Source organism: Mytilus trossulus, chromosome 12 (assembly GCF_036588685.1).
Source record: "Mytilus trossulus isolate FHL-02 chromosome 12, PNRI_Mtr1.1.1.hap1, whole genome shotgun sequence".
Lineage (NCBI taxonomy): Eukaryota > Metazoa > Mollusca > Bivalvia > Mytilida > Mytilidae > Mytilus > Mytilus trossulus.
In genome coordinates this window covers 40,449,382-40,472,906 of record NC_086384.1, presented here as the reverse complement: position 1 = coordinate 40,472,906, position 23,525 = coordinate 40,449,382, and the positions used below count along the sequence as shown (strand labels likewise).

Sequence of the window (23,525 nt, the reverse complement as noted above, 5' to 3'; positions counted from 1 at the left end):
TTCAATATCAAAAAGGAAACAAATGAAGCCCGTTGATTGTATCATGGCAAATAAATTCTAACCTTTTCGTATTAAATAGGAATACTTTTTGATGATAAAGAATAAGAGCAATAATTCATGTTATATCAAAAGCGGTTTGATTGTCTGATCAGATTTTGAATTCATGATTAAAATATATAGCTCAAAAGTCATTTCATTTACATATTTGTGGTATGAAAACGGCTTTCTTCATGCATATTTACTTTGAACTATTTACAAAATTAATCAAACCTCATCATTTCTAAAACTTTGTATAAAATATTAAATTCACCGTGTTAAAGGTTACATCATCAGTCAGCAACATTGTCGATTTTACGACTTTTTACCATAATATATTGACATCACGCGAGATCTCATCATAATGTTTGAGTTACACACATGCAGGCTAGCTGGAATTTGAAAATTTGCAAGTTTTGTTAAAGTCTTAAGTTAAACATATAATTATGTATTTCAATGCAAATCATACCCAAAGCCTATATGTCTCAGTTATCATATACCCAAGGGATTTAATGTACTTTTTTGTTTCTGCCAAATACCAACTGAATATCTATCCTTTATGACGTATACTGTTTTTGTACTCACTTCATTTAGACCTTAACTTATTGTAGAAATACTTGCAGGTTGACCCCTAGATGTACTTTTGTAAATGTAGTTTATTTCGTTGGATTGCTACATAAGGGAGCTACCATTTGATTTTTATGTGGGGGCTAGGATGAAGTTTGAAAAAAAGGCAGGACAGGAGTTTTGAGTAAAAAAAAAGGCAGGATGAGCAACTTGGTAAAAAAATAGGCAGAATGACAATTTGTGTAAAAAAAAGTCAGGATAAACTAGTAAAAAAAAGGCAGGACCGAATAGAGTAAAAAATAAAAAGGCAGGACAGAGATTACAACTAAAAAAAAAAGCTGGACAAAATTTTTCATCCTAGCCCCCCCCCCCCCCCCCTAAAAATCAAATGGTAGCTCCCTGTATGTATGTTTTCGTGTCAAGTGTTTTCTTTGGGTAATTTCTCGACTAAAAAGTATAAAATGCACGCACATACATTTTTTTTCAAAATGTATTGAATAGTTTCACTTAGCTTTCTCTTTCAAGTAACGGTTAAAACAAAAAATTATAACTAGATTACAATTTAGATGAATTTTGATATATTATTATAAAAGTTTATACAATATATTGCACAGGTGGGATGTTCGTACACAAAAATTACTAATAAAGCATGTACAAATAAAAAGAAAAAATGACTTCAATATAAAATAATGTAAAATTGATGCCAAATATATAGACTCTTTTATATAAAATCTTCTGTAGATTTGAATTTTGTGAGGGAAACAATACAGGTCATACTTGTACATTATACATGTTCATTATAGGAACCAATGTGTTAACAAGATCTTTGAACAATTTTATTTAAAATCTCAAAAAAGGTGCGTTCCTTTGGGGATCAGAGTGTCGATGTTGACCATAATTCATTTAAAGTCTTGAAAAGGGTGCGTTCCTTTGAGGATCAGGGTGTCAATATTGACGATAATGATTTCTCTAAATCTCTTCACAAACCTCCATTGCATAATCTAATTGAAAAGACGTTGTGCGACTCAATAGCATATTGAATAAATGTGTCTGACTTTATGATAAAGACCTGGCGTTATTGTGTATATACTTTATAATAAGAAATGAGATAGCTAACAGTCATGGAATGACTTTTCAGTCTAAAAAAAATATCATAAAAAATATGGTGCACTCTGAAGAAACCACGTAGGGAAATGTTTTGTACGAAGTTAGGAATGACTGTTGTTTTCTATTTGTTTGATGTTTTTGAGCTTTTTTTTTCATTTGATACGGGGCTTTCCGTTTTAAATTTCCTTTGGAGTTCGAAATTTAAAAAAAATGTATTTGACTTTTAATATTCATGATAATTACAGAGAGCTATAATTAGTCAAAACACTTATAATAGTTGTTTTGCATTCGTTTGATGTGCATGAGCTTTAAAAAAAATTGATCTTTCAATTTGATAAAGACTTTCCGTTTTGAATTTTCCTTGGAGTTCGGTATTTTGTTTTTAAATATGCTTTTAAATGTTTAATGGAAGTAATTAGTCATATTCGAGCTGGTATACAGTTTCCTTGCACTGTTTGATTAATATTATTGTTTCTTTTGATCGCAATTTAAAAATATCGAATCAATGCTCTTGCACTAAAACTTAAAATAAACAAAACCCCACTTCAACATCATTAAAAGTTTCAGGGAACGTAATTGCCAAGTATAATTATTATTTACTTTCATTAAAACCATTTCAAAATTGATAGCTCTAGAGATCAAAATTGTTCTTATACAACACAGAAACTAATTAAAAGTTATTATGTTTCTCTAAATATTTTGGTTTTCATCAATTTTCTACTTTGAAATAGCTCTAATTGAAATCCGTGTACGTCTGAACACTTTGAAGAAAATATCATAAGGTGTCATGATTAATAACAGTTACTTCCGGTTCCGGTCTGACATGCGATGTAATTGTCAACTTTATCTTTGTAGATGGTCGATTTAGTCTGATGTCTAGTGGGTAGAATAACTAGTAGACAAGTCTCAATCATTTAAATAATTTCACATTTGCGAACGTCGCTTAATACATCATTATAAGAGGGCATGGATGGGGTTTACATAATAGAAAAAAGGTCAAGAATGAAGGGAAAAAAGCAAGAAAGGGAAATAAGCACACATTATTTAAATAGAATATATAAAAAATGACAAAACTATAAGAATAGAAGCAGGTCTCTTTTATAAAGATAATTTCAGATTTGCGAAATAGAGTCTGGTCGGGTTTTCATGATAGAGGACGGGGAAAAAATAAAAGAATCGAGACTAATCGGGGCCAAAAATATATAAAAAAGAAAGAAAAATAATGGGCAAAAAAAGATAAAAGATAGAGAAAAGAGAATAATGTAAAACACCGATCAAGAGCAGAGAATAAATGACAAAATACATTTTGTAGATAAAAAATATATAAAGAATATAAAAGAGAGGCCCCGTCCAGCACCTCTTACAATGTATCACATTGATTGTTTTCGACAGCAATTTTGATAAAGAGTATTTATCAATTATCATCTGGTAATGGCGTAATGGCGTATTTATATGTGTATTTGCCGAAAGTTTGGTTTCCTCTTACGCGTCTTTTCTTTGAAATGATGTTAGTTACTCTTTTAATGAAGTTCTCAAGTGTTTTCTTTATTTTTGTTATTCAAAAAACGAATTTCTTTGACCTGTTCATATGTTGCTAGTTCTTTTACTAATATCTTCAAAAGTAAGTCTAAATCATAGGCTTTCCCCTTTTAAAACCAATATAATACCCCTATCCATGCCCCCAAATAAAAAATGCGAGGAAATATGCTTTATCTTCTGTTTTTATAAGATATTTGATAAATAGCTCTTAGAATTTCCAAGACATAAGACAGTAAAAATGGACCAAACATTAACAACTTAATTTTTACGATGCAGTTACAACCCGATTTAGACTAGTTTTCGAATGGTTAATTTGTGATTTTTGAGAGGAGTACCTTTAATCGTCTGCTTACTCTTCAGAACCATCTGAGATCAGATATCAGATTTCGGTGTGTTTCGTGTTGCTTGATCTTTAGTTTTTTATGTTGTGTTGTGTGTACTGCAACAGTTGTTTGTCTGTTGTTTTTTTTTCTTTTTGAGCAACAGTGTTGATAATTTATTTTCGGCTTATGAGTTTGAATGTTCCTTTCGTATCTTTCGCCTCTCTTCTAAATTGTACCACAGTTTGGTTTGGGAAGATTTTAAACTTATAACTAAAATAGTACAAGTTACGGGATACACATAGTTTGCATTTGGGTGATGTACTCTTTTGTTTCTGAACTCTTAATTTTGTTATGTCATTTTTCGTTATTCTTTATTTTTGTCCAGTATTACTTATTTTTTTATTTTTTTCCCCCGCTTGTCCAATTATTCTCTCTATTCTCTAAACCCAACCCACTAATACCCTCATGCAGACCCAATGACTTATATAGAAAAGACAAAAGAAAAACATTATATAACCTTCGCTCATTTTTATTAGAAATAAAATGTCGATTAATTAAGACCAAATTGACCCCCATAGTTATCTGAACGATGGTTAACTATTTTTCATCAATAGTTTTATTAGCACTGACTCTTTTGTTATACACAGTAAACAGTTTTATGACTGCATGGCTTTTTTCGTCCGTGATTGCTATTTTAGAAATGTTATTCCCAAGTCTCCTGTTGTTAACAGTTAAAGCAAAAACATAAAGAAATTTCGTTCGATTGTTTTGTGTTTTTGCATCACAAATATATAGATAACAATACTAACTAATAACCATTGAGATAATATTGTTCTTTTGTAACTTATACGGTTCGTATTTTGTAGATTCCAAAATGATATTTTGATTCTCCTTTGGCTATAAATGCAGAACGACCGATGGCCTCGGTCTGTGGTCTGATCTTTGGTCGGATTGTTGTCTCCTTTATATACTAAAAAAAAGAAACGTTACATGCTTATAAGATCATTTAAATTTTGTATAACAAAAAAATGATAACAAAAATTTAATGGAATAGTTAGCTAATATGATTTTTGAAGAGAAGAATAACAAGTTTTCTTTGTTGAAAACAATATTGCACATTTTCGGACAATTCTAACAGGACGAGTACAGAATTGGGGTTAACATGTCAATACCTTGTATGACCACCTCTTGCATTTATTACCGCCTGACACCTCCGTCGCATGGAATCAATAAGACGTCGAACAAAATCTTGACGGATGTTGTTCCATTCCCTGAAAAGTGCTGTTTGGAGCTGGGCTAGCGTTTCCGTTGGATTTTGACTATTTCTGATACGTCGTCCAAGTTCGTTCCAAAGATGTTGAATTGGTGATAAATCTGGAGACCTTGCTTGGCAATGCCAAGTCAACACACGAATGTGGTTATTCTCCAAAAAGGTCATCGAATTGTGTGCCACGTGACAACGGGTGTTGTCCTGCTGAAAAAACGTGGTTAAAACGATGTCTTCGGAGAAACGGGAGAACAACTGGAGCCAGAATCTCGTCCCTTTACCTTCTTGAATTTAAGTTACCAACGATGATTTTGAGCTCGGTGCTTACATATGTACCTGGTAGGTAATTCCGCCCCATACCATGATCCGCCACCACAAAACCGATCTGTTTCCTGCATGCTCGCATCAGAAAATCGTTCAATGCGTCTCCGATAGACCCTGGCTCTGCCTGCGCTAAGTTCCAAGTTGAATGTAAATTCATCGGTAAAAAGAACCTGTCTCCATGTTGGCCTTTTCCATCAAATCCATACCCGTGTCCATTGAAGTCGTGCCATCCTGTGACGCTGCGTAAGGATAGTTCCCTTCAATGGACGACGAGATGTTAGACTTGACGCAATTGGTTACGAACTGTTTGAGCAGATATTCTGTTGTTATGTCTTCCGTGGGTTTGTCGTGCAGTTTGTGACGCGTTTACAAATCGATTCCAAAGATGAATCATGATGCTGATGTGTCTATCTTGACGTATCACGTGGCCTGCCACTACAGGGGCGATCATTTGTTGTGTCAGTATCTCTGATTAAAGACGAGTTTTAAGCCTTGCGATAGTCATTCTAGAGACATTAAAATGATTTGCAAACTGCACTTAAGTCATTCCTGCTGTCAACATCCCAATAGCTCGTTCTCTTTCATTTTGGCGTAGACGTGGCATTGTTTTACGTGTAACTTTTTCAATTTTTTAATGCGACCTTTTGTTAAATAAAGAGGGACAAAAGATAACAAAGGGACAGTCAAACTCATAAATCTAAAACAAACCGTGACAACGCCATGGCTAAAAATGTAAAGACAAACAGAAAAACATTAGAACAGATGACACAACATAGAAAACTAAAGAATAAACAACACGAACCCCACCAAAAACTAGGGGTGATCTCAGGTGCTCCGGAAGGGTAAGCAGATCCTGCTCCACATGTCGCACCTGTCGTAAGGAACATATCCGATATCATTTGTGAAACGTTTTTTTCCATAGCGGTCAACCAACTCGTGATGGCGTCCGTAAAATTTATGTCAGCAATCGTGTTAGACACAATAAATGAGAAAAAGGATAACTCGATTCCAACTATATACAGGTAAATTTTTGAAAAATTGGTTATTTGTTTGTAATCAGAAAATGACGTCACGTTATTTCTGATATTTATATAAATGAGTAAATTTGATAGATAAATCATTCAGGTTACTAGTTTTAATCATGAAAATATTTGAAATTAATATATGGGATATTTTCAAATTAAAAACCAATGTAACGTTTCTTTTTTGCTTATAGTATATATTCCCCATTTCAATTCTCTATCTCAAAATACATGAAAACAATATCACATTTAACCGATCGTGATAGCTTGTACTTTTCGTTTTTAAATCAACCAAGGTCGAGATGATCCCCGCTTGCTTACAAAACTCTAAATGGTGAATTTCGTGTTAAAAATTTTTCAATACAAACTGGAAACCTTTATAACAATATTTATATATTAAGGTTACTACATGTCAGGGGAATAAGTTTTAAAAGATTAATGTCAAAACAATTGAATTCGAAGAAAGTTCTTTAATTACAATCTGTTATTTAAAAAACAAATTTCCAATGGACGGGCAGACATGTCCATTTATTGTACTTCACTGTATACGCCCATCTTCGAGGCGGTGGTATAAAAAATGGGAACCATCATATATTTTTTTTACAAAAAGCTAAATTTAATAAATAATCTTTTGGTCGAAGTAAGATTCATCACAAATGGTTGGTGCATTCTTAATGAATGTAATGTACCTAATTTAAATACATATAGTTCAAAGACACATCTTAGTTTTCTCAGAATAAGACGATGATATAAGGTATAATTGTTTGATATTCATTGTAAACATCTCCATGACTGTCATTTTTGTTTTGTTTATGGCGGCTGTTTCCGCATATCCCATAATTCCTTTTAGCGACATCAAACAGTTCATTGACACTCACAAATAACGTTAATCCGTAGAAACTATTCACAAATAATGCAAGGCACAGCAAAACTCATCTTCATTCTCAAAAATCTAAGCATCCGATAAAAAAATACGAATAGAGCTACGAATCTTAAGATTTTATTATCTATACACAAATAATGCAACTCGCAGTAAAACCAATCTCCATTCTCAAACAATCTAGGCAATCGATAAAAAATGGTGTAAATGGAGCTACGAGTCTTAAGATTTTATCATCTATTCAAATTATATAGTTATATCTTTGGTACTTACTACCAATTATGATGAGATGACAAGATATAATGGCGACAGATTAATAAAGCTGATTATAAATGAGGATTCCGAGACGATTTAGATTTGACCCTATCATCAGGAGCGAACTTATTACTTCGAAATGTTCACAAAAAATGGGATCTTCTGATTAGGTCTATTAGATGAGGTTTCCCCTCGGCGATACCGCGACCATCGACCATAACTAGTCTGACATCGGATACATTATTTACTAGCATTAATTTTGTTTATCCCTCATTCATATACATTGATTCTAATATTTATTACTGTTCTGGCATTGGTAATCATAAAGTGGACATAATGCAATACAAGTGTAATGAGTCAAGCCATTTCCAACTGATTGTTATAGCTTTTATGTTCTACGGTTATATTTGTATTCCAGATTAGATTTAGGGATGATCACTCAAAATATAACTGTAAACCCAATCACTACCTTTGTGTACCTGTCCGAAGACAGGAGGCTGTCATTCGTCGGTTACATGGTATCTTTTGTTAGTGATAGTCTCATTTATTGTTTTGACATAAATCAGACCGTTTGGTTTCTCTTTGAATTGATTCATATTTTCTCACTTCTAAGCTCCGTGCTAAAGGCCATATGTTTACCTATTTTTTTAGTATGATTATAGTTTACTTTGAAAAATTGTAACTTGGATGGAGAATTGTCTCATTGGCACTCATACATGTACCACATCTTCTTATATCTATTTAGTTTTATAGCTGACTTCATGGTATGCATTTTGCTCATTTTACGACCTTATGTTTTTTTGTTTTTTTTTACTTATAAATGTGTGACGGAGTTGCTTCCCTTAGAAAAAACTTAGTAGATACTTAGTCAGCCGTAAGCGGTTGAGCTAAGGAGGTACTTCTTTAGCTCAGTCGGTAAGCGTGCTGCCTTGTAACACAGAGGTCGCGGGTTCGAGTCCCGGTGGAGACAAGCAATTTTGTAATGATATTCGTGCTCTCCGGTTACATTGGCGCCCAACAATAATAACCCACGGTTAGAAGAATTACCTAGCCAGGTTAAAATATAAATATAAAAGATGAAAATATCATCATTATAAAGTATCATGACTCTTGAGGTGGGGGAAGTGTGACGGGGTTGCTTCCCTTAGAAAAACTTAGTAGATACTTAGTCAGCCGTAAGCGGTTGAGCTAAGGAGGTACTTCTTTAGCTCAGTCGGTAAGCGTGCTGCCTTGTAACACAGAGTACCGTTGGAGACAAGCAATTTTGTAATGTAATTCGTGCTCTCCGGTTACACATGTTTAAAGTACCAACATAGTCTTGACTTCTAACTACTGTTTTTTTAACTCAACTATCTAAAGATATTTAATCTTTACTATATATAAATATTCTCTTTGTCCTTTATGTCGGCATATATATGGCAAAACAGATTTCTCTGTTCTTAGCATAATAGTAATGCGCAACTGTTTTGAAGTTTTAACAACAAACTTGCAAGAAAACTAAGACCTTAATGCATAACAATATAACTTATCCAAAGGTTTCTTTTCAATCGTGAATTAAACCTTGATTATAGCGAATGATCCCCTTTTTATTCGAGTACAAACCCATCAAAGCATATAATAAGCAATAGCTGATTGAAAATCTTTGATCTTATAAAACTTTTTCTGGATTTAATCTTTACAAAGTTTTCATTTCTCTTTGATAACTAGCTATCCCAGGATGCATCATTATTCCCTCAATTATTGTGAAATTGATTTCCAACGCTCGTTATTGTATAACATGAAAAAGCTGTCATATTGATACGTCTTATAACCGAATTTCAATATTAAACAGCAGGAGATTAAGACACGATTAATTGCATTAATTGATTGGTTTACGATGATTTGTCTCTAATGAGAATCGATAATAAAAAAAAACCAAAAAAGTAAAAAAGAAATGAAAAAAATATAAATAATTATGGATTAAAGACTGTTTTCATCATTATAATTATTGAAAATTTGTAAAGCTAAAAACGACACTGTTAAATATCTGTTAGGAATTTTAGAAATTAAGAATGAATGGCTTATTTGATTGGTCGTTGTTTGATTGTTTGATCGATTTAAAGTGTTTAACGCCACTTTCAGCTCTATTGGTATATCGTGAACATATATTTTTACATATATTGCATAAACCTTGTTTTAAACTTCATGTAGACCAATGCGAAAATTTACATTTTATACGTGCAATATAACACACAAGGCAGCAGTTCAACGGAGAACCTCGCTTTTCATTTAATGGTTCGCTGTCTTTCTGGTGCTAAGCCCTAAACTCTTTTAAACAAAGCCTAGGCACAGCGATGGTCGAGAGTACTTCGCAGTTTATTTACAGTGATCACTAGCCTGTCAGCACTGAAAATTAAGTTCGAACCTCGTTTCGGTAAGGCAGCAATCATTTGATTTTCGTGGGGGGGGGGGGGGGGGGGGGGGGCTATGTTTTTTTTTGGAAAAAAAAGTTTGTTTCCAGGTTTTGGTTGAAATAATAATTTGTTTTGGACCCTGAGAAAAAAAAAATGTTTGTTTCACCCTCAGCTGCCACTATATGTAATGCTAAAATTGAAAGAAAAAAAATGTTTTCGGTTTGTCGCTAAAAAAATAGATTGTTCTTCGCCGAAGGCGAAAAAAAAAGTTTGCACAGAAAAAAAAACCATAGCCCCCCCCCCCCCCCCCCCCCCCCCCCCAGAAAATCAAATGGTTGCTGCCTAAGGTGCGTTCGCTTCAATTTATTATGACTATGATTGCGAGTTTTCCTGCCAAATATCTGTTGCTCTATCTGAGTATAACGGTTTCGGCACCGATATTACCATGGTTGTTATACTATAAAAGCTAAGAACGATGCATTGAACACGAACACAAAAAATGTATATTTTGTACAGTGTGTTTGGAATATCGTGATAAACAGTATATAGGTCTTAATATTACAAGATTTGAATAACATGAATCACTGACATTACTTTTTACCGCTAAGTTGACCATATAGGTGTAAAAGACAACAACCACCAAAAACACGGCACCTACGAATTACTGGTTTATTATTTTGATATAAACAGTTTTACTTAATTGTGAAGCATCATCCTGCTGAACTCGAACTCTGTACCTCTGTAATTTGAGTCAGCGGTCAACGCTCTTACCGAATGAGTTTTTAAAAAAGCACTCCCTTACGTTGCTCAACCGCTTACGGCTTGATAACGTAAGTATATTCTATTGAAGGAAATAATCCCGTCAAAAAGTGATAGAAATTATATGCATTTAGTACTCTTCTCAATTTGCAACTCCCTCGAGCAAAATAGACCATAGACAGTGATAGTAATACATACTAATCTTCACATTTTTAAATGTCAATCTTTCTTTGCATCCTGGTAAAATGTATAAATAAGAAATAAATGCACCTCATTTATAGAATGCGCTTATTCTGAGTGAAATTAATCTGCTTTAAGAGATTTTTAGGCTAAGCGTTTAACACTCTGCGTGTTATGTCTAATTCTAGCGGTCGGTTTGACTTACTTTTTTCCCTCCTGAGAATATCTTTGTATTGATATGACACATATTGTTAAGCCTTACGAATGGTCTCTATAGACAGATTTCTAGACGAGGAAATCCCATTACAAGTAAAATAAACATATGGTACAGATTTCAGTGCAATCAACAACAGGGATCTGTTGTAATAGTAGAAACTTTCTTTTTTCTTCTTGATAATTGACGTTGTCTATATATATAACGGCTCGTTATATTTTGGTATCATGCTCTTTTTGACTGTTTGAGATCGTGATTACATCCCTGATCATATCAAAGCGCGAACTTTTATGTCTTTACAATTTTATTGTAATCTGGAAGGAACACTATGTACGAAAATTAAGAAACAAACACGGATCGGATCGGCTTGGGGTAATAACAATTGGTCCAATAGAGATATAATTCTTCCTACTTTATGTTACATTGAACATTATTAGTCTCAACGGTAAAATTCGATACAGTTCCATGATTAAGTATAAATCAATGGTATTCATGTCTTTATGATCTTTTCATTATGTAATGGATATGAATATACTATTTGCAGCTAGACCCCAAGCAGCTATTTGTCTTTTTTTTTTCTATTGAATTCAAAGATTTCAAATTAGGCATACGGAAAAAAATGCACAGTCATGGATAAACCAATCTTCTAAACTCGTTCGATTCCGTTTGACAAAAAGCGAATTCATACGAGGATTGCATCAGCCATTTTATGTATAAACAATATTGTACTCTGAAGAGGAAATGGTAGGTGAAAAGACATCACGCTTCAAAATCACTAAGAGGTTTGCTTTAATCATTTTTAAAAATGCACGCAAAGCCTCTATGTAACAAAACAAGGTTACGTTTGTGTCATAAAATTGTTTGAAGGACATTGACTACATATTAATCTCTCATTTACGGTAATGCAAACCTACATGTATGAATTTAATCACGGTATATCTGGTTTACCTTAGGAATCAGATGCTTTTAGTCATTCAGCATTTTTTTTTTTTAACCCTTGATTTGATCCATATGATCAACAATTGTTTTGCAAACATCTACCTACCAAATGAATACTGAACAGGTTACAGTGGAAAGCTCTCATCACAATAGCAGAGGCCCTTGACGGCGTATATTTATATAATGAACTTATCACTACAACCGTATATTCATATTGGTAACAGTTTTGATCCATATCAAAAACACATATCAACAGCAAAACCAGAATTATAATTTGATACGCCAGACGCTCGTTTCGTCTACATAAGACTCGTCAGGGAAGCGCCGATCAAAATAGTTATAAAATCAAACAAGTACAAATTTGAAGAGCATTGAGGACTTAAAATCCATTATCGACCAAATATTATCAACCAATCATAGAAGCACATGTCTTCGGTGTTATCCAGAAATCAGTTTCGAATGATGTCCTTGATGACGTAATTTATTTTTTACTGAAACTATCCCTACAAACACAAACTTTTACATAATTTAACGAACGCTAAGGTTCATTCTCCTCTAATGAAAATAACATATATCTGCCATAAATTACAATGTGCTTGAGGCTTGGTGTAAATTAACGAAGTACATTACATGCTATTGCAGTGACTTTAAAATTATGCGTTCAGCAAATTGATCTTCTACGTCTTATTTGTAATGAGCAATTTATAAAGAAATTGATAACAATCGGCTAATTTTGACATCTCGACTAAATATAAACGCATACACATTAAGAGCATGTCCTTGATCAGATACTTTAGGTTCCATGCACTGTTGTAGCAATTTACAGCGATACGGGAACAATACAACTATTAACCTTGTCTAGCACGTGTATTTTCAACTATATAACATACTCCATCGTGTGTTGAAGACCCATTGGTGGCCTTCGGCTGTTTTCTACTCTTTAGTCTGGTTGTAGTCACTCTTGTTAGGAATATGACAGTTGTTGTCAATTCGTTTGATATATTTTTGCCATTTGATTTTGCCACGTGATGAATTTCCGATTGAATTTTCCTCGGAGTTCAGTATTTTTGTGATTTTACTTTTTGCCATAGTGTGTTGAAGACCCATTGGTGGCCTTCGGCTGCTTTCTACTCTTCAGTCGGGTCGTAGTCTCTCTTGTCATACTGTGCTGTAGACCCGTTGGTGGTCTTCGGCTGCTTTTTACTTTTAAGTCGGGTCGTAGTCTCGAGCTCTCTTATCATAGTATGTTGAAGACCCATTGGTGGCCTTCGGCTGCTTTCTACTCTTCAGTCGGGTCGTAGTCTCTCTTGTCATACTGTGCTGTAGATCCGTTGGTGGCCTTCGGCTGCTTTCTACTCTTCGGTCGGGTCGTAGTCTCTCTTGTCATACTGTGCTTTAAACCCGTTGGTGGCCTTCGGCTGCTTTCTACTCTTCAGTCGGGTCGTAGTCTTTCTTGTCATACTGTGCTGTAGACCCGTTGGTGGCCTTCGGCTGCTTTCTACTCTTCAGTCGGGTCGTAGTCTCTCTTGTCATACTGTGCTGTAGACCCGTTGGTGGCCTTCGGCTGCTTTCTACTCTTCAGTCGATTCGTAGTCTCTCTTATCATAGTGTATTTGAAGACCCATTGGTGACCTTCGGCTGCTTTCCACTCTTAAGTCGGGTCGTAGGCTCTCTTGTCATACTGTGCTGTAGACCCGTTGGTGGTTTTCGGCTGCTTTCTACTCTTCAGTCGGTTCGTAGTCTCTCTTATCATAGTGTGTTGAAGACCCATTGGTGACCTTCGGCTGCTTTCTACTCTTTAGTCGGTTCGTAGTCTCTCTTGTCATACTGTGCTGTAGACCCGTTGGTGGTCTTCGGCTGCTTTCTACTCTTCAGTCGGTTCGTAGTCTCCCTTATCATAGTGTATTTCAAGACCAATTGGTGACCTTCGGCTGCTTTCTACTCTTTAGTCGGGTCGTAGTCTCTCTTATCATAGTGTGTTGAAGACCCATTGGTGGCCTTCGGCTGCTTTCTACTCTTGAGACGGGTCTAAGTCTCTCTTTTCATAGTGTATTTGAAGACGAATTGGTGACCTTCGGCTGCTTTCTACTCTTCAGTCGGTTCGTAGTCTCCCTTATCATAGTGTATTTCAAGACCAATTGGTGACCTTCGGCTGCTTTCTACTCTTCAGTCGGTTCGTAGTCTCCCTTATCATAGTGTATTTCAAGACCAATTGGTGACCTTCGGCTGCTTTCTACTCTTTAGTCGGGTCGTAGTCTCTCTTATCATAGTGTGTTGAAGACCAATTGGTGACCTTCGGCTGCTTTCCACTCTTAAGTCGGGTCGTTGTCTCTCTTATCATAGTGTGTTGAAGACCCATTGGTGACCTTCGGCTGCTTTCTACTCTTGAGACGGGTTTTAGTCTCTCTTGTCATAGTGTGTTGAAGACCCATTGGTGACCTTCGGCTGCTTTCTACTCTTCAGTCGGGTCGTAGTCTCTCTTGTCATACTGTGCTGTAGATCCGTTGGTGGCCTTCGGCTGCTTTTTACTCTTCAGTCGGGTCGTAGTCTCTCTTGTCATACTGTGCTGTAGACCCATTGGTGGCCTTCGGCTGCTTTCTACTCTTCAGTCGGTTCGTAGTCTCCCTTATCATAGTGTATTTCAAGACCCATTGGTGGCCTTCGGCTGCTTTCTACTCTTGAGACGGGTCTAAGTCTCTCTTTTCATAGTGTATTTGAAGACCCATTGGTGACCTTCGGCTGCTTTCCACTCTTTAGTCGGGTCGTTGTCTCTCTTATCATAGTGTGTTGAAGACCCATTGGTGGCCTTCGGCTGCTTTCTACTCTTCAGTCGGTTCGTAGTCTCCCTTATCATAGTGTATTTCAAGACCAATTGGTGACCTTCGGCTGCTTTCTACTCTTGAGACGGGTTTTAGTTTCTCTTATCCTAGTGTATTTGAATACCCATTGGTGACCTTTGGCTGCTTTCTACTCTTCAGTCGGGTCGTAGTTTCTCTTATCATAGTGTGTTGAAGACCCATTGGTGGCCTTCGGCTGTTTTCTACTCTTCAGTCGGGTCGTAGTTTCTCTTATCATAGTGTATTTGAATACCCATTGGTGACCTTTGACTGATTCTACTCTTCAGTCGGGTCGTAGTCTCTCTTATCATAGTGTGTTGAAGACCCATTGGTGGCCTTCGTCTGCTTTCTACTCTTCAGTCGGTTCGTAGTTTTTCTTATCCTAGTGTATTTGAATACCCATTGGTGACCTTTGGCTGCTTTCTACTCTTCAGTCGGGTCGTAGTTTCTCTTATCATAGTGTGTTGAAGACCCATTGGTGGCCTTCGGCTGTTTTCTACTCTTCAGTCGGGTCGTAATCTCTCTTGTCATAGTGTGCTAAAGACCCATTGGTGGTCTTCGTCTGCTTTCTACTCTTCAGTCGGTTCGTAGTTTCTCTTATCATAGTGTATTTGAATACCCATTGGTGGCCTTCGGCTGCTTTCTACTCTTCAGTCGGGTCGTAGTCTCTCTTATCATAGTGTGTTGAAGACCCATTGGTGGCCTTCGTCTGCTTTCTACTCTTCAGTCGGTTCGTAGTTTCTCTTATCATAGTGTATTTGAATACCCATTGGTGACCTTTGACTGCTTTCTACTCTTCAGTCGGGTCGTAGTCTCTCTTATCATAGTGTGTTGAAGACCCATTGGTGGCCTTCGTCTGCTTTCTACTCTTCAGTCGGGTCGTAGTTTCTCTTGTCATAGTGTGCTAAAAACCCATTGGTGACCTTTGACTGCTTTCTACTCTTCAGTCGGGTCGTAGTTTCTCTTATCATAGTGTGTTGAATACCCATTGGTGACCTTTGACTGCTTTCTACTCTTCAGTCGGGTCGTTGTCTCTCTTATCATAGTGTGTTGCAGATCCATTGGTGGTCTTCGGCTGCTTTCTACTCTTCAGTCGGGTCGTTGTCTCTCTTATCATAGTGTGTTGAAGACCCATTGGTGACCTTTGACTGCTTTCTACTCTTCAGTCGGGTCGTAGTTTCTCTTATCATAGTGTGTTGAAGACCCATTGGTGGTCTTCGGCTGCTTTCTACTCTTGAGACGGGTCGTAGTCTCTCTTATCATAGTGTGTTGAAGACCCATTGGTGACCTTTGGCTGCTTTCTACTCTTCAGTCGGGTCGTAGTTTCTCTTATCATAGTGTGTTGAAGACCCATTGGTGGCCTTTGACTGCTTTCTACTCTTCAGTCGGGTCGTTGTCTCTCTTATCATAGTGTGTTGCAGACCCATTGGTGGCCTTCGTCTGCTTTCTACTCTTCAGTCGGTTCGTAGTTTCTCTTATCATAGTGTGTTGAAGACCCATTGGTGGCCTTCGGCTGCTTTCTACTCTTCAGTCGGTTCGTAGTTTCTCTTATCATAGTATGTTGAAGACCCATTGGTGGCCTTCGGCTGCTTTCTACTCTTGAGACGGGTCGTAGTCTCTCTTATCATAGTATGTTGAAGACCCATTGGTGGTCTTCGGCTGCTTTCTACTCTTGAGACGGGTCGTAGTCTCTCTTATCATAGTGTGTTGAAGACCCATTGGTGGCCTTTGACTGCTTTCTACTCTTCAGTCGGTTCGTAGTTTCTCTTATCATAGTATGTTGAAGACCCATTGGTGGCCTTCGGCTGCTTTCTACTCTTCAGACGGGTCTTAGTCTCTCTTGTCATAGTGTGCTAAAGACCCATTGGTGGCCTTTGACTGCTTTCTACTCTTAAGTCGGTTCGTAGTTTCTCTTATCATAGTGTATTTGAATACCCATTGGTGGCCTTTGACTGCTTTCTACTCTTCAGTCGGTTCGTAGTTTCTCTTATCATAGTATGTTGAAGACCCATTGGTGGCCTTCGTCTGCTTTCTACTCTTCAGTCGGTTCGTAGTCTCTCTTGTCATAGTGTGCTAAAAACCCATTGGTGGCCTTCGTCTGCTTTCAACTCTTCAGTCGGTTCGTAGTTTCTCTTATCATAGTGTATTTGAATACCCATTGGTGGCCTTTGACTGCTTTCTACTCTTCAGTCGGGTCGTTGTCTCTCTTATCATAGTGTGTTGAAGACCCATTGGTGGTCTTCGTCTGCTTTCTACTCTTCAGTCGGTTCGTAGTTTCTCTTATCATAGTGTATTTGAATACCCATTGGTGACCTTTGACTGCTTTCTACTCTTAAGTCGGGTCGTTGTCTCTCTTATCATAGTGTTTTGAAGACCCATTGGTGGCCTTCGTCTGCTTTCTACTCTTCAGTCGGTTCGTAGTTTCTCTTATCATAGTGTATTTGAATACCCATTGGTGACCTTTGACTGATTCTACTCTTCAGTCGGGTCGTAGTTTCTCTTGTCATACTGTGCTGTAGACCAATTGGTGACCTTTGGCTGCTTTCCACTCTTAAGTCGGGTCGTTGTCTCTCTTATCATAGTGTGTTGCAGACCCATTGGTGGCCTTCGTCTGCTTTCTACTCTTCAGTCGGTTCGTAGTTTCTCTTATCATAGTGTATTTGAATACCCATTGGTGACCTTTGACTGATTCTACTCTTCAGTCGGGTCGTAGTTTCTCTTGTCATACTGTGCTGTAGACCCGTTGGTGGCCTTAGGCTGCTTTCTACTCTTCAGTCGGGTCGTTGTCTCTCTTATCATAGTGTGTTGAAGACCCATTGGTGGCCTTCGGCTGCTTTCTATTATTTAGTCGGGTTTGTAGTCTGTCTACCACATTTCTAATTTCCAATTTCCATTATTATTTTTATTTGTTACAAGTATTATCAACTGATGTTTGCACAGTCCCGAAAGAACTTCTAACAAATGATGTCGTATTAAATCGAATATATTGTTATATTTGTAAACGCCAAGTAAGCCCGTTGACTCTGTGTGGTAGAAGGCCTACATGGTTTGATTTTTTTATTCATTTGTTCAGCTTTAAAAAGCAAAATTACAAAGAAACCGACCATGCTTCTTTTCGTCTTTTTTTCTCGATAATTTGAAGCAGTTTTGTTTTGTTTATCTATCACCTCTACCTATTTTCTTGATATTTCATGTCTTTTATTCCTAAAAATTCCGCCTTGAGTATCATAATTCTAAACGTTGCAAATATCGTATGATGCATCAAGTCACTTTTTTTCTTTCTGAAAATTGGTGCTACAGGGTACAGATATAATTGTTCATGAAATATTTGTTGAGAACAGACTAAATTATTAGATTTATGACACTGTTCGCATACTGGAATTAAGAAATCTTCAACAAATTGATTATCATGATCATATTTTAATGTCATAAGACCATTAGTTGTCCTTGAAAGCAACAGCTGCCTTTGAATGAGAAACTGAGTGACGATTTTTCTTGAGGCTTGTCAGGTATTGACGTGATTACAAGATGAACAGGTAAACACCTGTCTCATTCGTCACAACTCGGCCGTTTCCGCACCTTCATTTATAAGAAGAGCAATGGATTCACTAGAGGATTCCCGAATGATAAAATGAGAATGGAAATGGGGAATGTGTCAAAGAGACAACAACCCGACCAAATAAAAAAAACAACAGCAGAAGGTCACCAACAGGTCTTTAATGTAGCGAGAAATTCCCGCACCCGGAGGCTTCTCTCAGCTGGCCCCTAAACAAATATATACTAGTTCAGTGATAATGAACGCCATACTAATTTTCAAATGGTATACAAGAAACTAAAATTAAAATAATACAAGAATGATACCTGTTTATGCCTTTTTATGATTTTTTTACGTAAAAGACGTCTTTGTGAATGAGAGCAACCTTGATGGCGAACAACACAAATTCCATGACAATAAAAGATAGAACTGAGAGTTAATTAACCCACAAAAAGATATCGTTAGTGAGTCGATTGTCTCCCTGTTTTACCAAGGTGGTCTGATACAATTGGGTAATGTTCCATCAGTATCTGAGGATCTAACAGGGGTCCTTAGTCTCATCATCAATTTGTCTGTATTAATAAGTGAAATGAATACATGGTTTTCCTTCTTTTCGTATTCAAACAAACCTGTCAACTTTGAAAACTTTAAGCATTTGTAATTTGAAAATCGGAAGCGTATTAATCTATATCCTTTATTTAAATGAATCCACAGTATTATATATTAATGAAAACTTTTATCTGCCGGTTTTCTGCACTTGTCGGTCCAACTCTGTGAAAAACTTGATTTTGCATTAAATAACACAGCATATTTGTGATTTATAAGACACGTTCAATCTAGATCCAAGAAGGATATAGATTATTTAGCCTTGATTATCCGCAAATTTGAAATAGAATGTTCCCGCTTAAAAATAATTTTTGTTTAGCAATTCTTTGAGGAATCAGTAGTGGAATTGCCATGACATTTATCTTTTTCTTACAAGTTAAAGCTACTCTGACAAAATAAGATTTGGTATTTGAAATATTATAAAATAGTTATTGATTAAGGTTTGATTCGTGCCATGAAGTCATTTCAAGGTTTTAAAATTACTTAAATTCATTGCTCTATATATTGGTAATTACATCACCAAATTGATTTGTTCAATTAATGTTGGAATTTGCTGGGCAATGAGATTGCTCTTAACATGAAAAAGCGATTGCAATTGTTAATATAAGAACTTGTTAAAATTATGCGTGAAATACATTGTGACAACGCAAAGCTTTTTCACAGACTGATTTAAAATAGTAGGAGGCGTGGGGTAAGCGTCCATGCTACAGTAATCAATATGTAAGGGTCTGGATGGGTCTGTTAAAAGTACGGAAGATAATGAATAGCGAAACACGGGCAAAGTGTGAACAAAGTGTGTGCTTTATATTCAGAAAACAACAATGTTGGTAAAATCAATTGCAGGATACAGACAATAAGTGTTTTAATGTCTTTAAATATAAGCTATATTTTGTGGTCAGTTCAAAACATGAGAAATACTCGATTAGTTTAAACTAACAGTGACATAAAGTTGCTGACCTTTTACCTCAATTGATCTCTTTCGAAGACTTGTTTAATTGGCAATTAGACCCTAGTATCTTAACAAATATTTAAACAATGTCGTAGGGTCGTACAAAAACTGCTGATATCTTAAGTCCCTCAAACTAATGCCTATGTACTAGTATATGAAGCCAAAAAATATTCCTCTTTTTACAACCAATTTACTGATGACACCGCACATTTGTGCTGACGACAGAGTGCATTTTTGATTTTTAAGATGACATTGATGATTTTCTAATGGTATGCGTGTCTGTATTTTTTTTTAATTATATGCACTTGTATTGCTATAACTACTCTACCCTATTTACCATAAAAGTTTAGTTTGACTGACAAAATGATTGTAAGAAGAGAGATGTATTTCTATAGAATTTTGTTCTGTTACATCACAATATTTAATTTAATTTCCTCTTATTTGTAGTTACAGTGACTACGTTATAGTACAGTTGGAACATCAGATAAAAGATCTGGAAGACATATTGCGTAAGTAGTTTTTCTTGTAATTATAAGATTCTGAAAATTGTACTGTAAAACCTCAATTGGCAATACTAAAACATTTCTAGCTATAAGAAGATGTGGTATGAGTGCCAATGAGACAAATTTTCATTCAGTCAGAATTTTTAAATGTAAACCATTATATATATCTTCTTAATTTCTATAAGTAGTTCATCTACTGTATATCTATCTTGTTTTGAGTTTGTTGGATTGAACTATATATCTATCTTGTTCTGAAGTTGTGGGATCGAACTGTATATCTATCTTGTTATGATGTTGTGGGATCGAACTGCAAATCTATCTTGTTATGATGTTGTGGGATCGAACTGTATATCTATCTTGTTATGATGTTGTGGGATCGAACTGTATATCTATCTTGTTATGATGTTGTGGGATCGAACTGTATATCTATCTTGTTTTCTGAAGTTGTGGGATCGAACTGTATATCTATATTGTTCTGAAGTTGTGGGATCGAACTGTATATCTATCTTGTTATGATGTTGTGGGATCGAACTATATATCTATCTTGTTCTGAAGTTGTGGGATCGAACTGCGCCTGGTATATTCGTACACCTCCAATATTTGAATACAAGGATTGTCAGTTTTCCAGCCGATAGTAGGTTGTTCTCTACGGATTCCCCCAACAATTAAAACCGAACGAACGAAATACCTTACCGTGTTGACAGTCAATATATAATTATAAACATTGATTAAACATTGATTACACATTGATTAAGATATAAACCTTTAAAATCAATCCGTAAAACACAATTCCGATACAAAGTCTATACTTTTATGAAATGTGCATTATCCGTATTGTGTTGCAAAAAAGTAGGTATGCCGACCCCTCCCCCTTTTTGGTTATGAAAATCAACCGATTATACCAGATAGGCCTTAAGACTTGGCAAAGTAAATTTATTATATATGATAAGAAAATTCTATCTGAGGAAATAAATACCGATTATCAACCTAAAAAAGAATACACAAGACAAAAATACAGATTATTTCCAGTCTAGTGCCATTGCCAGGGGATCCAACGAATCGAGTTTATTTTTAATAGTACAATTGAAAAGACATTTACGAAGTCGGAATGGAAATCTGTATTTTAGTCAAACCACAAGAAAGATTATATCGAAAAAGCGTGTACTTTAATTTGAAAGAGAATATAGAGCTGAACTTATACAAAAACATATTGTTATCAAGAAATGCCCACTTCTGGATTGCTTTCGGTATTAACTTCGGAACTTGCCTATTAAACGTGATATGTACATGAAATAGTATTTCCATAACTTAGCAAATTCAGTAATAACATCCCATACCTTAAATGTAGCATTTTAATACTCGTTAAAAACAAAACTATCTTAAATCGGACAAGGCTGTTTATACCCTTGGAGTATTTTTACTCGATTTATCTGTCTGGAAAGTTTGTGTATGACGTATAAGAGTTTTACAACAGTAAAGAGGGAGTTTGTTAAGCTACGTGACAGATGTGGATAAAATACGCAGCCAGTAAACATTCGATTTAAGATTTTAAATATAATATGGCTGTACTGAGCTCGTAAATTTGAATTCTTTTTAAAGTACATATATGGCAGTATGCAACTTTACCCGCGCTTACAAGATATCATATATCGATACAGATACAATTCACGGTCCCGATATAAAAATTACTGGCCAATTAGAACGTTGATTTTAATAAGATGCACAGGTCAAAAGTTCGCCGCTATCTTTGTCCCACAAACAAACGCATTTACCGTTGTGGGAAAGGATAAACAAACGATTATTTTCTTGTATGTTGTCATCAAAATGGTGTTTGGTGCAAGGTCAAGAATGGTTTAAACGTTTTGCATGCAACAAGACGTTACACACAATGTTGTGCAAAGTATATCATCACTTAATTCATTTGGCATTGACTGAAATGACATGCACTTATTTTAGATGTAAAAAGTAGTAGTTGGCGAGGACTACAAAAGTACCCGGAAGATACATATGTATGTGAATGGTACAAATCATCATAACAAAACTTCAAAGGATATCAAATCATTTTCTTATATTAAAGCTGAGAAAAAAGGAGTGAAAATTCCTTCCTTAGTAGGAATACCCACAACTCAATAGTTTCTCCAAACAGGAAGTTACTATTAATAATCAGGTTAAACGAGCAGACGTTTGATGATTTTTTATAAGTTTAATCACAACTTTTAGACTTTGTACGATGGAAAAGCTTGATATATTGTATAGGCACTTATCTAAATTAAAATCTTACTAGAAACAAGGAAGCAAATAAAAACAATTAAAACACAAGATGTTGAAAAAAATGTCAATCTGTTGAAGGACGTGGCTTTCACAGTAAAATATTTTACGCTTTTAGTATGAACATTTGTAATATTTTTCTACTTTGTGCAGTTGGAGTTCACAGTCTTAAGTAGGACTTTATTTGAAGAAAAAACTTACATACAGTATAAAACAGTTTTTCATGGAACGTTATTGCCTTTTTATAAAGTACATTTACCAAAGACAAAGTAAGAAATAGACGAGGTTCTGTGTGTTTGATTGATTGAAAGATATTCAACGAAAAGGCGAACTCGATTAAAATTTTTGTTTTTCATTTATTTTCTGTTTCATTGACGTGTACCCAATATTATAATCTGTTTAATATCTCGACTACTATAAATATAATGTACATGGCTGTGTACGTTCAGTTTTACCTCGAAACAAATGATATGTAGCATAAACAAAGCGGGTAAGCATTGAAATCAATCTTAAATCATATAGTAGACTTTCGATGGTAATCTCAAACGACTTTGAAAACGTAAGAAAATTCATGCTGACTAACACCTTTCGTTAATATTTTACGCTTTTAGTATGAAAATCTGTAATATTTTCTATTTTGTGCAGTTAGAGTACACAGTCTTAGGAAGGGATTTATTTGAAGAAAAATCTTACATACAGTATAAAACAGTTTTCATGGAACGTTATTGCCTTTTTATAAAGTACATTTACCAAAGACAAAGTAAGAAATAGACGAGGTTCTGTGTGTTTGATTGATTGAAAGATATTCAACGAGAAGGCGAACTCGATTGAACATTTTTGTTTTTCATTTATTTTCTGTTTCATTGACGTGTACCCAATATTATAATCTGTTTAATATCTCGACAACTATAAATATAATGTACATGTGTACGTCCAGTTTTACCTCGAAACAAATGATATGTAGCATAAACAAAGCGGGTAAGCAATGAAATCAATCTTAAATCATATAGTAGACTTTCGAT

General features: G+C 35.6%; 1 protein-coding gene across 2 annotated transcripts in view; it reads left to right on the top strand.

Moving 5' to 3' along the window:
- Positions 1 to 23,525, top strand: part of LOC134693370 (orexin receptor type 2-like) — a 53,666-nt gene that overhangs the window by 6,331 nt on the left and 23,810 nt on the right. Inside the window, exon 2 of one of the 2 annotated variants that reach the window (XM_063554150.1) lies at positions 20,180 to 20,241. The gene's annotated coding sequence lies outside the window, so the exon portion shown is untranslated. The remainder of the gene's footprint in view (positions 1 to 20,179; positions 20,242 to 23,525) is intronic. The other variant, XM_063554152.1, reaches the window with a different exon arrangement.